Consider the following 14,576-nt stretch of genomic DNA (forward strand, 5'->3'; position numbering starts at 1 on the left):
GAGATGCTGGCTTTTTTTTTTTTTTTTTTTTTTTTTTTTTTTTTTTTTGTGTGTGGAGGTAGGGGTTTCTTAAGCTGAAAGAGCCCCTAAGAGTCAAGCATTACAGTACTAAGCCCAAGACCCTTTGTAGCTTTAGCCTCACACCTAAAAGATTGTATACACTGAAAATATATACAAAGCCTTGGGCAAGCTTGGAAATGAACAGCAACCTGTCAGCATACAGCAGGATTATTTTTGTATACTTTCAAGACTTTTTCCCCCTCTCTAAAAAGCAGTGATTTGCAATGGTTTGGCTGATTCACATTACCTGGCTTCTTGTTATTGACATAAGGCAAGAAGAGCTTTTGCCATGATGCAATTAGACAACATCTCTCAGCCACTCAGAAATTAACCTTATTTAACTTCATTGTCACTAAATCCACAGACTAACTCTGTTTATGCTGTTATGTCACACTGCAGAGAAAAACCATCTGTTTTTGGCTGTGAAGATGGTATCTCTGCTGCTCGAGTGCTGAGTTATTTTCCTAGCGTTGCCACGCATTTCCTCGGTGACCTTAGCAAATCCAGTCTTCCCCTGTTTCTCTTTTTAAAGCATAGAAATCCTCTCCAGGCTTTCCCTTGCAGTCTGATCCAGTCTGGAAAAGAAAATAAAGTGGTTTTTTTTTATTATTGGCTAAACTGAATTTGGCAATGGACAGATGTTCACTTTGCATACAGCTGTGCTGGCTGAAGATATATTTTTTCTGCCTTTCTGGAGGCTAAATTAACACTGATAGAAAATTCTGTGGTCATCAGATAGAAAACACTTTAGAAATAGGAATTATTGTGGGTTGGATTTTGAGAATTGCTATCAGCCACAGCTGAAATCAGTGGAAGCTGTGGGCTGAAAAATCCTGAACTACAATAGTTTACATGAATGTAGAAATAGTTAATGGCTAACACAGGATTTTGGATCAATCTCCAGTAAAAGCTCTTGGGTAAATACAAAAGGTAGATGTGGTGGAATGCTCCTGTTTGGTCTTTTTTTTTTTTTTTCCTGTGTTGTTTTTTGATGTTTCATTTTTTTTAACTGCAGAATGCAGGTCTGAGGACATACTGCACAGAAGGCTACAAGCTTTCATTATAGGGTGTCTGACTATTTTCTAATGATGCAAAATAAGTTTTCAGTTAGTATTGTGAATTCTTAGGGCAAAATGAGAGCAATTTACCTAATATTTCTTGTTCTACACCTATGAAATTAATTTACTTTATGTGGAGGAAGGGGGGACACTGTGGAACTAAATCAAAAACTAAATAATAATGATGAAGCTTTTAAAAGAGAATGTCTCACAATCTGACATAAGTAGTAAGATTGTAGCTGTGCACTATTACTATAATTAAATTACATTATGCTATTGCATTAAACTAATCTGTCAGTAATACTGTAGTTAGCAGCAAGATTTTGTCACATAAACATTACGTGCCTTTAAACTTCTGCATTTTGTCTTGCTAAATGCAGGGAAAATACAGAAATTGGAGGAGCAGAATACAACATGAAAAGCTATAGCGCTGGAAAAAGGCCAGCTGGTTCAACATGCCAGTCCTTTTAAAGCAGGTAAGTAGCGTGTTAGAATACATTTACCAAAAGGGTGGAACATGAGATGCATGCATGAGGTGCCTGCTATTACTTTGAAAATGTTAGGTACTGATCTAAAAATTATCTTTCTAGCCTTTTCCCAAACAACAGGACGTATAAGGCTAAATCCGAAGCTGCTGAGAGTAAACTGTTAAGAAAAACATGCAAATAATAACTGAAATTAAGCTGCAGTCTTTTATCTGAACAGAGGCAGAAAAAGAAGGGGGCTACGGATCACTGAGACTATGATCAGTGAAACAGCAGCTGATCAGAGAGGTGCAGTCTTTAGAACAATGTTAGCTTTTGCAGACCTAGGAAGCATAATATTTTTCAAACTGAAGACTTCATTCCCATCGTAACAGATCAAACCATCTTTCAGAACATCAGATCCTGTCCTCTCTGCCTGGTAAGCTGTTGTACATTTATTTTGGTGCTAGTTCTTTTCCAAACGAGTTGCTGGTGATTTCATCCACATCCTCTTGACAGCTATCCCTTTCTCACCTTTGCAAAATACAGACTGTGTTAATTGTTCCTTTTTGTTATCATGCACAATTACTTGGATTTTAGCAAAAATTATCACGGAAAATGACAAGCAGATTTCTGCCCCTTTGCTTAACTCTCCCATAGATAGCATACAGATATACACTATAAATTTACTGTATGCCAAACTGCTGTAACAAGGACTACAGCATTTGCTGTCCTTCCTGTATTTGCCTCTGCCTTAAATTGTTCACTGAACCATCCCAGTCTGCACTCCCTGTGATCTAATTGTGCCAGCAATACGCTGGGATGGACATGCTGTTTGTTAAGGATTCAGATGAATACAGGGGTTCTCTTCCAGCTCCTGGGGGTAGGAACAGGATGAAAACATTGTGAGACTTTATTAAGTCTTAGAAGGCTGCCATCCCTTGCCTCTGGCAGCTTCAGGGGTGGGAGTTAGTCTTTATAGGGAGTTTATCATCTGTAATACATATTTATGCTGTGTCCATCCTGCATAAGAATGCCCTCAGTAAAACTTAGGCTAGGCTGCAAGAATATTTTACACTTCTTTGTTGCCTTTCATCTGAACATTTCATTGTGCCTTTAAAAGCTTTCATTAGCTAAAATTCACAACCCTGTTGTGCAGTAACTGTAGATTAACACCTCCACCACATGCAAAATACAGTTCACAGAAGCAAGGACTGGAGTAAGTGGTTTTAAAAAGCTGGAAAGAATGGGGGTGTGTGGGGAAATGGAATTGATTATTTCCGTATCTATGTGCTAGCTCTGTGTTTTCTATCTAAACATCTTAGACTTGGATTGATGTTCTGACTTTGTTCTGCTGCATTTTTAAATGCTGATGTGTGGCAAATTTAGCATTGTTTCAAAATTCTGAAGATATTCATTTGCAGGTTCATTTATTATCCACTGGAAATCTATCTTTTGATAACTGGATGCAGATGTAGCCATGAGAGTGATATAATTGCCTGTGGAGCTAGGTATGCATTTTAAGTATTGCTAAGCTACAGGGTCTAGTTTCCCTGGGATATGTATGACTCTAAATGCCAGTTACACACATTCTAGAGAAGAGAATATGCCCCTAAAGCTACAATGTCCTTCGTACATAGCCTCCAATCCTCTACAAAGCTTACATTTCACAGGATTCAACATTATTGGTTCTTTTGGGATCAATGAGAAACTCACCACCCATCTCCAGTATCTCTGAATTACAGAGCAGAACCAGATCAAACACAGAAGAGTTCCCTCATTTATCCTGCCTCTGTAATACATCAGAGTGTGTGCTGCATTCATTTTGTGTAGGCGGGCTGGTGTCTAATGTACTCTGTGAACATATTTATAAAGGATTAACCTGTGCCTGGTGTTCCTAAAAACTGATTTATTTAAAATACGTATTTTATTCTACTTGTCTCAACCATACAAATCATTCCTGTTTAGCTTTGATGTTAGTCATTTTTGCTGTAGTGTAATGCACTGCACATTATCAGTAGTCCTGCTATGTATGACAGGCTTTCTTCCCCTAGCCAATGCTTCTCAGTGCATTGTATCACCTGCGTCTGAAAATTTTAACCTGCAGTGACAGCGTTCACTAATAGAATGTACTGCTTAGCAAACGCAGGAACACTGAGGGTTTGAATAGGGTGCTGTTGCTTTCAAAGTGTTTAGAAGCAAACTGGTTGTAGAAGGTCAGGAATCACAGGTGCTGGGAAAGACCTGGATGCACTTTGTGTGCACAAACGCTCTGACCTGTCACCTTCATGCTAAGAAGGAGCCAGTAAAGCTCCTGGACTGCAAACAGTTGCAGCCCTACCTCTCACCAGCCCCAAGTTAAGAATGTATATTTAAAAGTATTTACTTTGATGCAGGCAATATTTAGAAATTTGTTTTGTATAGGAAAAGGATTAAAAGGAAATACTAATGAATAGCTTGGCAACAGGGAATTCTTGCCTTCACCTGCAGTACATAAAGATAACTCCAAAATGTGAAGGTCAGTTTGAGAAGTTGCTGACTAGGAACTTGGGATAAAACTGAAGAAGGACAAACTTCTGATGAAGGATTAAGGGTAATTTATTGAAGTTATCCACCATAGGAAAATGACCAAAGCAAACACTAGAAAACCTGTTTCTTCAGATGTTTGACAGCCAGACTTAAGGTTTCTTCTCACCTTGATCTTCAACCAAGAATTCAGGGCTTGGTTTGGTTTTGGTGTTTTGGCTTTTATTTTGTATCAGCCTATACTGGGATAGCAACTGTGTGAGAAAGCTTACAGAGTTTTCAGGATCTTCTGAAAGGAACAGTGGTACTTTGATTATACTTTTGTTGCTCATTTGATTGCCATTGAATTCAAAAAGTGCACGCCACTATAAATTCTGTTCTTGATACCACAGTTTTTGTATATTATTTGTATTATTTGTTGTACCATCAGTCTATCTTATCTGGATATAAGAAAACACTAAAATCAGTATGTGCAGCATGGGGAGGAAGATTCTTCTCAGCAGCCCATCAGTCAGTTTTTCTAGTTCATTTTCTTCCCCATTGTTCAAATACTAACTCAGAAGCTTGCAAATGTTTCCGTTTCTTGCCAAGACAGTGGTTCTTTTGCCCTGGCACACATTAATGTTTTTTTCCCTTTTCTTGTGTTTTGAGTGCAGCTGAACAACAAATTTCTCTCTGTTTAACAAGCAACTTCCTCATATTAAAAGTTTTTTCCAAACTGAACTATTTTTTTTTTTTAATTTCAGCACAGTTCTGCGTTTGTATTTGTTAATTAAATACTGACAAGGGAAAAACAGCAAGTGCAGCAATATTGTGTGTTTGTGGGCTTTCAGAACAGCCCCTCTGGGACCTGAGCCTGTCTGTCTCATGGAGCCACGGCAACAGCCATTCTTTGAGAGGTAAGCCAGTAAGACAGCAAGCTGTTATTCGTGGAACAAGAGTGGCTCCTTCAAAAGAAATCTAACCTCTTTTCTGCCATTCCATGTGCTTTAGACTCAGAAATTTTCATGCAAACTACACCCATTTTACACCCCTCCCTGAAATGAAGATAGTTTTGTTTTACAGCAGCAAAATAATTTGCTGCCTATTTTCTCACCAATGTAAGAGACTTCCTTTAAGTGGAAGTTGGCTCAAGGGAGGCCAAAGGAGAACATGGATAGATAGATGGATATGTGTGTACGTGCATCTGGAGTTCTTTTGTTCTCTCCCTGCTAGCTTTGACTGTTAAAACAGCCATTTCAGTAATTTCTTGGCTGGCTTTGCAGGGAATAAAATCTTGGTCTTTGCTGCTCCTGGAAGAGAGGTTGTCATAATGTTGCTCCCCCACTTGACTGACAGACACCTTTGCGAACACACAGCATGTTTCATCTCAAAGCACTCGATGAATATCCTTAACCCCCCCCTCTGGACCAGCCCACCTCTACTTGCAATGCTTCTTGTCTTTTCTCACAGGATTGCAATCCTTACCTTTTGTTCCTCCTTCTCAGGAGTTAATACCTCCCCACCTTACAAGTCAGCAGCAGATTCTGTCAGTTTAAAACCCTAAATAACAAACCCTCCTACCCTGAAGGCCTTTTCCTTTCAAGCCTGTATTTTTCTAGCCTGTGAGGGAGTCAGTGCCATAACCCTGATTTTTCATGGAATAGTTTCTAAGCCTGTATCTGTGTATCAAGAATATCTTCCAAAGAAGGAATGAACATCCCCTCTTCTGGCAGCTCCTGTATTTTGTGCCTTCCTGCCCTCCCTCCCCACCATCCTCTGCTCCTTATATGCCCCTTCACGTCATCCCCTCTACATGTGATGTCTCTTTTCAAATCCTCATTCACTGCTGCTCTTACCTCAGCCTGCTCCAGCTGTTGCCTGTGTTAAACAATTTTTGCCTCTTATAAAGTGTCCCACTGTTGGTCTTTTGCAGATTTCCAGAAAGCTGGGTGACCTGTGACACTAGTTTCCAATCTTTCCTCCACACTCTGTTTCCCTATCTGTTGAATTCCTGCGGCCTGAAAAAGAAAGCAGAAGCTTGTTTCTTTTCTTTTTACCCCATTTAAGATCTCTGGCATCACCCCCTTTCTAGCTGAGGGGTTTTTCAGCAGTCTGTGGTATTGCTTCTTGTTTCCTAAAATGCTGCTGTTAAGAAATACTAGACACATCTGCCCTGGGGATACTTGAGTGTATCTAAGCCAGAGATGGGAGACTGCTGGCTTAGAGGCAAGAGGTGACACCTCCACAGAAATATGAAATAGGTGACATACAGGGCCAGCTTATAAAGGGAAGCATTAACAGAATTCGTGTTCATTTCAAAGACACAGAAAATGATCCTGAAGATACACTGAAGATCTGAGATTGCTAGGTGATCTGACGATCTGTCATTTTATCACTTGTGTCTGCTGTTTCTGACATGTTTGCTGAGCCAAACATGCTTAAACTGTGCACGTATTCTGATTTTTCCCTTTACCTCCTCACTCTGTCCCACCTTACTTTAAAATGTCAGCTGCTTAGAAATCAAAAGAGTTTTTTCAAATATCTCAGATGGTGGCATGTCAGGTATATTTAAGAGACAGAGGGGTTTGAAACAGGAGGATAAAACTATCATGACGACTAAGGCCTCTGCATGCTTTGCAGCATGCACGACAGGGAGGATGTCCTCCTCTGGAGGAAGCTTACAGCTCCTGCTACTGACAATTACTATGGGGTTTTAGACATGACAGTGATTCAAGGTTTGCTTTCAGTCTCTGTTGGTTTTTCTTTCACCTCCCCAAACCCAAGGCACTGACAGCCAGGCTCAGCTGACCACTCCACCAGTCCTGTCTGTGTGTAACCTCTCTGGTATGTCTTTCACCTGCTCTGCAGTCCCTCCCCGCACATGCTGTGTTCCAGCAGGGAGGCTGTCTTGGAGCCCAGCTGCATAACACTGCTTCACAGAAATGATTTTGCTCCCTGGTGACTCACTGCATTTTGCACCTGATGGTAAAAGATAATCTGTCACCTTAAATCCTACTAGTTCTGCAAGATAGCTTTTATATAATCAGTGGGTACTTTTACCCTCTTTTGTCCAAACATGAATATAAGGTCCAGCTTGAATCCCCCATATATTTTTTTAAAGAAAGCAGCTGTGTTGTCCTTCAGGAAAACAGCTTGTAATTTAGCATTACTGTGTTATATCCCCTAGGCAACGCTTTCTGTCTTCAGGACATATATTTATCACAGACATCACAGTATCTCTATGGTGGTTTAGTTTTCCATCAAGCAAAGCTAAAAGAGCATTTAATTCCGTAAAGCTCTGATTGATCTCCACCACAATGTACCTCTGGTGCTTTTCTCAATGTCTCCTCTGCTGAACAAGATTTCTTCTTCCACTTTTGATCTCTCAGAAGTCTGAACTGATCTCAGAAGTGCGGGCTTGCTTTGCCTTCTAGCGCTACCCGTCTTTGAGCTTGGCAGAGCTTTCCTGTCCTTTGGTCAGCTCTGGAGTCCTGGTTAGCTCCATCAGCCGGTGGCTCTTCGCCTCGCTCAGGAGGCTACCTGTGGAGAATTGAATATATGTAAGCAAGTAAATATCTGCCAGCCTTGGATGGCTTTCACTTTTTGTTTTCAGTTTCATTTTTGGTATTATAAAACACTCATAGAGAGTAGATAGATGGACACTTCCTAAGGTGTTAAATTAAGATGAACAGAAACATCACGGTCCCACTACTTGCTCTGAAACTTTTCTCTGTTCTTAACAGACGCTACCTTGTTAATTGCTCCTTCATCTGGTGATCATTTCACCCTTGAGCTCAGAACAGCGCCCTTTTATTGTTAAAAATTCTGATCCCAAAAACCACTAGAAACTAAGCTTCGTCTTCTGCATAGCAGATACTGAGTGCTAAAGCATTTGTCAAATATATTTGATCAGTGCACACAACCTGAGAAAAAGCAATCAAGCAAGGAAGTGGGGAATGCAAATTTTAGAGAAATCTTTCAAAGTCTGCAGTAATTGGCAAGGTAAATGCAAGGCTCTTTCTGCTTTTCATAACACTGGTAATATCAGTTTATGATAAAAACCTATTCTGAGTTACACAAGAAGGTAAGATATTTGCCAAAAAAATTATTGCATTTCAATTATATTTTTTTATAATGGACATGAAGTGCCATTCATGCTGAATGACTGTTGGCATTTGACTTACCACAGAGCAACTGTATGTTGATGGATAAGCCAGTCTCATCCAAGTGTCAGGAAGATTATAAAAAAAAAGAGCTGTCTGTAGTTGCTCCATCTCTGAGGAGATTGCCAACTCACTCTAACAAAAGAAAACATTAGTGTGCTATTTGCGTCCCACAAAGAGACTGTGATAAGATGACATGATAAATGATAGAGGGCTTTTTTTTTTCCCCAGGAAAAACACATAAGGTAGCTAAATTGTCAAGTGTAAAGAATATTTTGGCTCTTGCCACTGGGGTGAGTAATTTATTTTTTAAAAAGGGGAAACAGTCAGAAAAACAAGAGTGTAGGTTCTGGGTGTTCACTCTAATTGCATTAAGTAATTATATGATATAGTAATTCATATACATACACGTGGAAGCACCCACCTACGCATATGTACAGAGAGAAAATGATAAAGGGCCAAATTACTAACTTGCTTTCTGATATCCCACAGAAAATTGAACATGCAATCAAGCTACCATTCTGCTGGCTTGCTTGCACTAATGGCTATTTGAGTGCCCATGTTTTGTTACTCGGAATTAAAGATCAAAAAGAAGGTAATTTTAGGTGGCAAAAAAGGACGTCTCTAAAAAAACTAGCTCTATGAATTAGACTTTCAGTACCTACTTTTGGAGTGCTATGCATTAACTACAGCTCTGCATGGACTTACCACAATTGTCTGTGTAATTTGCTAGCAATGCCTAAGAAGCTATTGGTTGCCCAGTTATGTGATTGAACATATATTACATGTTAGTGCAGCAGGTACATTGCTGTTTGAGATTGCTAGATATTATGAAAATTTGGCCTTCTATGATGAAGAACATTACATGTTGCTCTTCGGCACTTTGTTGGTGCTGAGAGACATAGTATTACCAAAAATTGCTGAAGATGTGTGATGAGTTACCTACGTCCTTTTCACCTCACTTCACTGCACTCACCAGATGCACAGTGAGGCCAGGACTTGGGTGCTGCTGATGCTGCACCTTCACCTGCAGTTAACAGCCATCTCCTAATGACAGTCAAATGCTGCATCCTGATGGCTTTGAAGATGTTGATCATTTAACACAATCTGAACCATGTGCCTTTTCCAGCAGGGATCTATACAAAACAGTGTTAATTTTTTGCATCAGAAGGTCTCTTGAGGCATCCAACAGCTGCCTCCTTTCTCTCCTATAGATAGCCTAAAACACCAGTGAACATATACCATAACTAGCAACCAGATCTCTTTGCAGTTATAACAGAAGAGACAAATTTCTGCAATGGCAGAAGAGAAGAATGTACCAACCTTACTTCCATGTCTGCACTGAAATGGGAATCAGACCATAATAGGAGGTTTTGCATTTTGCTTCCTAGTATGCAGAGAGAGGATTTCAGTATCCTGAGCTATTTAATGATATTTTTTTCTACACAAATTAAAACAATTTGATATATGGAGATGAGTTACGTGTTTGGAGTAGGCAGCTTATGAAAGCCCAGTTTAAAAATAAATGAAATGAGAAATAATTTCCCCAAGTATCACTTACACTGTTACTGGCATTTACACTGATGCTATTTAAAGCCATGCATCCCCTAAGATTAGTAAAACAAATCTTACATCTTCAGACCTAAGTTAAGTTCTTGGAGAGAATTCCTTACCTTATCTATGAGCAGATCCAGTCTTTCATATTCTGGAAAACAAATCAGTTTGTGTGAGTATCATTCTGCTGGTATTTGAGTACAATATCTGATTTTCCTTTCCTCTGAAAGATTTTTTTCTTTACATTGTCTAGCTCTGACTTCATCCTCAAGAGATACCATGTTGCATGAGGCAACTGTCTTTTGTACCTACAATTACATACATGTAAAGGAAATTATAAAAACCGCATAAATGTAAAGGAAATTATAAACTTTGTGTATCTTAAGTTTATGCGATGAAAGCATTTCTGTGCCTTCATGTCATAGTGTGAAGGATATGGAGGATTTACCCTGTGAAATGGAGAAGAAGAGGAAAACCTGTGCACATCCATGCTGTTAGGAAGAAAAGCAAATTCTGCCTTATAGTTTGGAAATAAGGACATATTGCAACCTGACAAAGGATCCTAAATGGCACAATGCTATTAATATATTGTAACATTCCAGCAAGATCTTTTTTTTTTGTGGTGCAAAATAATGCATGTATTTATGTCTCACGTATACTAGAGATCCCTCACTGTAAATTTCAGATTTATTCCGTGCAAAAAAACAGGTATTAAAATATCTAATTCTATTGAAATCGGTGTCTGTAGGGGGAAGAAAACCCCAGATAAACCCATAGACATAGGCATAAAACTCGTGACAAATTTGAAGCCTGCTCTGTGTTTTGACTGACCTTGTCTTCCACAGCTTGGGAGACTCCTTCTGCAGTCACTCCTTAGTGACTGAGTATTTGAATTGCAGCTCTAATGGCATATGGAGCATGTTGTCTGCAAGTATTACAAAAGCAATATCCACATTGGGGTGCAGGCCATAACGTATGGCACTTCAGGGAGGTAGTAGTATTTTATCCATATTTTTATGGTAGCCTTCATAATCCAGGTTTGAAGAGACTGCAAACCCTGAAGCAAGCACTGACTTCCTATCAAACTGTCAAAAAAATAATAAAAACCTTGTCACTAAGACACTGCTGGCAATCCTCACTACACAGAATATGGAACCTGCTTAGGCATAAATGAAATAGTTCTATTATGGAGCCTTGTTGAGAACAAGACTTTTATATCACTATTATATCAGTGGAAATTAATCTAATTTGTTCCCCATTTTAATTAGCCCCTTTATGTCACACCCAAGTTCCAATGCTTGCAAGAAAAAAAAAAGAGGAATTTTAAAATAATCAGATTATCCTTCTGAAAGAAAACAGCGGGAAGATAATTTTAATTTAAAAATAAAGAGACAGGAATATTTTTAAAAGAAAAATGTTATTTTTTCCAAATTATGAAGTGCTGCTCTCTGGTGTAACATTATTATTCTGCGTAGCAACTTATTAAATGAAGCAATTTATGGTAGCATCTCTGAAAGATGCCATCCTTTATTGAAATGAAAGTAATAGCATAAGGACTGTAAAATAAAAAGAATATCTTCTTTTAGACCATTACAAAAATACATGTATTGTCTATTTGAAAATCAATATAGTATCATAAAATAAAATGGAGCTGTAGTATCATTATCATCATTTTTTCTATTTCAAATGGTTTGCTGGGAGCCAAATTGTGTCTTTTATGGAAAAAGAATGACAAATGGTTTAATTTAATATCACATGCATGTGTATATATGAGCTGAAATTCTGCTACAACTCAAAGCTGTTAGGCAAATATTTTAGTATCACCACAAGTTTAAAAACAACAGACATGTGGGAGTGCATCCATTTATTTACACTTGTACTGACTTAAAATTCAAAATGCTATTTGAAGCTTTTAAAGTACTGCTGTGGGATGTTAAATTACTGCTGAATTCTTACTGTTCTGAGATATCTTTCAACCTGCCAAGATGCATGATGATGATAATAATAATAATAACAGCAGTAGTGTGGGGATCTTTAAAATAATGTGGGGCTTATTTCTGGAAGATAAATACCATTTTCACTAACCCCTGTTTTATGATTCAGCATTTTTAATACAATAAAGTAAAATAATGAAAGTAAAACAACAACAGGTTTGTGTGGGCTGGGAAAGGGAAAACGGGCACGTGCATTGTCAGAATTTCTGCAGAAATTGTAGGGGGAAAGAAAACCTCATGTAAGTGGCGCTTCCCTCTCTCTTCCCCACGGGGAAAATTCCTCCTCTTGTTTTTAGTGCTCGCTACATTTCCTTCTTTTATTCCTTTTTCTGATTTCGTCCTTTTGTTCCCCTTGTCTCCTCGGATGCCTCTCCTCCTGCCGCAGCGGGAGCTCCTGGCAGCGGGGCCGGCGCGGGGCGCCGCAGGTGAGGGGGCGGCGGGGGAGCCTCGGCCGGGCCGGGCCGGGCCGTGCGGGCCGGGCCGTGCGGGCCGGGCCGTGCGGACCGAGCCGGGCTGTGCGGGCTGTACCGGGCCGCGCGGGCCGGCCGCCCTCCTGCCGCCCTCCTGCCAGGGACTGCGTGGGGAGGGAGCCCCCGCCCGTGGCGCCGGGAGCTCTCTACACCTGCCTTGCTCAGGGCTGCGGGGGAGGAGGAGGTGAGATAGCAAATGTGTTCTCAGGTGAGCACGGGGCTGTGAACCACCCGTCTCTGCCGCGCGTGGGCTGGGAAGGAGCTTTTTGCTACCTGCTCCCATCACCCTCTGACAAATGCCGGCTTCAGTGAGGAGCCCTCCGCCCGCCAGGCATGGCCACTGCCATGATAATCACCAAATGCCCCACAGATGTGGGAGAGACTTTTCCGCCTCTCTCTTGCTGAAATAGTTTGTCGCACCTGGACCATTGGCCATTGTCACGGCTCGGCCGCAGCAGCGCGGGCACGGCGCTACAAGAAATCTTTGCATTGCTATTGGGATCAGAGGTCACCGCTGCAGGGGACCAGGGCTGGTTTATTAAACAGACAAGTCTGTTTAAGGTGTAATTCCTCAGGAAGAGCAGTGTGCTTGTGGCCATTTAAACGAGTTAACGGAGCGTGCCCGTTCAAGTCCGTCTGTGCTTTTCCCCAGGCACAAACCCCAGCTCGACGGGCGGGCGCCCGGGGTTGCTGTCGGCCGAGTCGCTCAGCCCCGCAGGTCCGTGACCTCTGGCTCCTGCCCATGTCACATCCCCGTCCTCCGGGTGGAAACTGCGGAAGAAAGTGCAGGATACGCCTCGGTTTCGCTGACACCGCTCCAGCCGCGCTGGCTCCCGCACTGGTAATGGCCGGGCTCATACAGGCGCCCGGGCGGGAGGCTCCGGGGCGGGGGCGGGTTACGGACTCTCCCTGCCGGTGCCTGGGCGTCGGCAGCGGGTGCTGGGAGTGCGGCCCTGCGTGGGGAGTCCCGTATGCCCGCACTCCGGCGTCCACACGAGCATCTGCGAGGGGGAAACGTCCCGTGGAGACCGGGGCCGCCGTCCCAGCCCCGCAGCGCTGCCCAGGGTCAGACGCGCTCCCCGCGGCTCTCCCCGGCCGGGTCCCCCGAGCCACCCGCGCCTCGGCGCGGCCCGCGGGGCAGCGGGCGGCAGGGGGCGCTCTGGCTCCGGGAACGCGCTGCCGCGGCCCGGCCCGGCCCGGCCGCCCCGCGGGCCGCGCCGGGGCAGGGCCGGGCCGGGCACGGGCGGCTGCCCCGGGCGCCCGGCAGGTGCCGCGGGGCCGGGCTGGCGCACGGCTGCGAGCAGGTGACGACCTCCCCGGCACAGCCGCCGGCCCGGGGGGACGGCCCGGGAGGTGCAGCCCGGCCCTGCCCGGCACCCGAGCGCAGCTGGGCGGGCGCGGGAAGGCGGCGCCGCGCGGGGGGAGCGGCCGGGCCGCCGGGGCCGCGGCCGCCGGCAGAAGTTGGTGCCGGCCGCGCTGCGGCCGTGATTGCGGCCGCGGGTTTCTTTGTGCGCCCGTCAGCACTTTGGGTGACATTCCCTTCGCCGCGCGGGTGGCTGGCGATTTCTCCCTTTTTTATTGCTGGAAGAGGTTATTCTATTCAAGAGAAAATGAAAAAAAGTCTCGTAATTTTCACGATGTTCTTTAGAATATAGTACCGAAAAAGCAATTTGTGTGATTTTTTGTTTGTTTTTGTTTTGTAATTGCTGAGTTTTTAGCATTCAGGTGGATGCTCTTTCTTTAGTACAGATTTATGTTCTAAAGAGATACTAGATTTCTTTGACCATATCTGTGATCATAGCCTACAACTACTACCTATACACACCTGTGTTTGTAAGTATCTTTTAAGACTCAGTAAGAAAAATTGTTTTCATTAAAAGCCTTCCAAAACAAAAATTAAAAAGGACAGATGAAAATATGATAACCTTGCAGCTGAGCCATGCTTCCCTCTAATGTATGTCCAAATATTTTCGACCAAACCCATAGGAATATAAATTTGTGTAGTGAACCTCACTAACTTACCTCAGCTGAAGACCTAATTCCAGTGAGCTGCATGCTCAGAATATGTAAAAGATACTCCAGAGACATAAAACCACATGGTTGTGCATCTCAAGATAAACCAAACTAAGCTAGATGAAACCAAAATAAATTCTTGTTCTGTACTACAGTAATTACCTGTAGTGACTGCAAATTCTTCATTTCCCATGCACACAGACAGGTACTTAGCTAGAAACTGTGTGTGACGCTTTCAAATTGAAAGTAGTTTCTTGTTTGATTTTTTTTTTTTTCTTTTTTGGTGACAGAT

At 42.4% G+C, this 14,576-nt stretch overlaps 1 protein-coding gene across 8 annotated transcripts in view; it reads left to right on the plus strand.

Moving 5' to 3' along the window:
* Nucleotides 1-250: 250 nt before the first annotated feature.
* Nucleotides 251-14,576, plus strand: part of LOC110482887 (uncharacterized) — a 33,422-nt gene continuing 19,096 nt past the window's right edge. The window contains exons 1-3 of one of the 8 annotated variants that reach the window (XR_014956718.1): nt 251-1,594; nt 4,855-12,226; nt 12,924-13,112. The gene's annotated coding sequence lies outside the window, so the exon portion shown is untranslated. Of the gene's footprint in view, nt 1,595-4,854; nt 12,227-12,596; nt 13,113-13,484; nt 13,576-13,722; nt 14,105-14,576 lie in introns of those variants that run through there. The other 7 variants (XR_014956717.1, XM_085585080.1, XM_085585081.1 and 4 more) reach the window with 7 other exon arrangements.

Source organism: Lonchura striata, chromosome 7 (assembly GCF_050655825.1).
Source record: "Lonchura striata isolate lonStrDom1 chromosome 7, ASM5065582v1, whole genome shotgun sequence".
Classification (NCBI taxonomy): domain Eukaryota; kingdom Metazoa; phylum Chordata; class Aves; order Passeriformes; family Estrildidae; genus Lonchura; species Lonchura striata.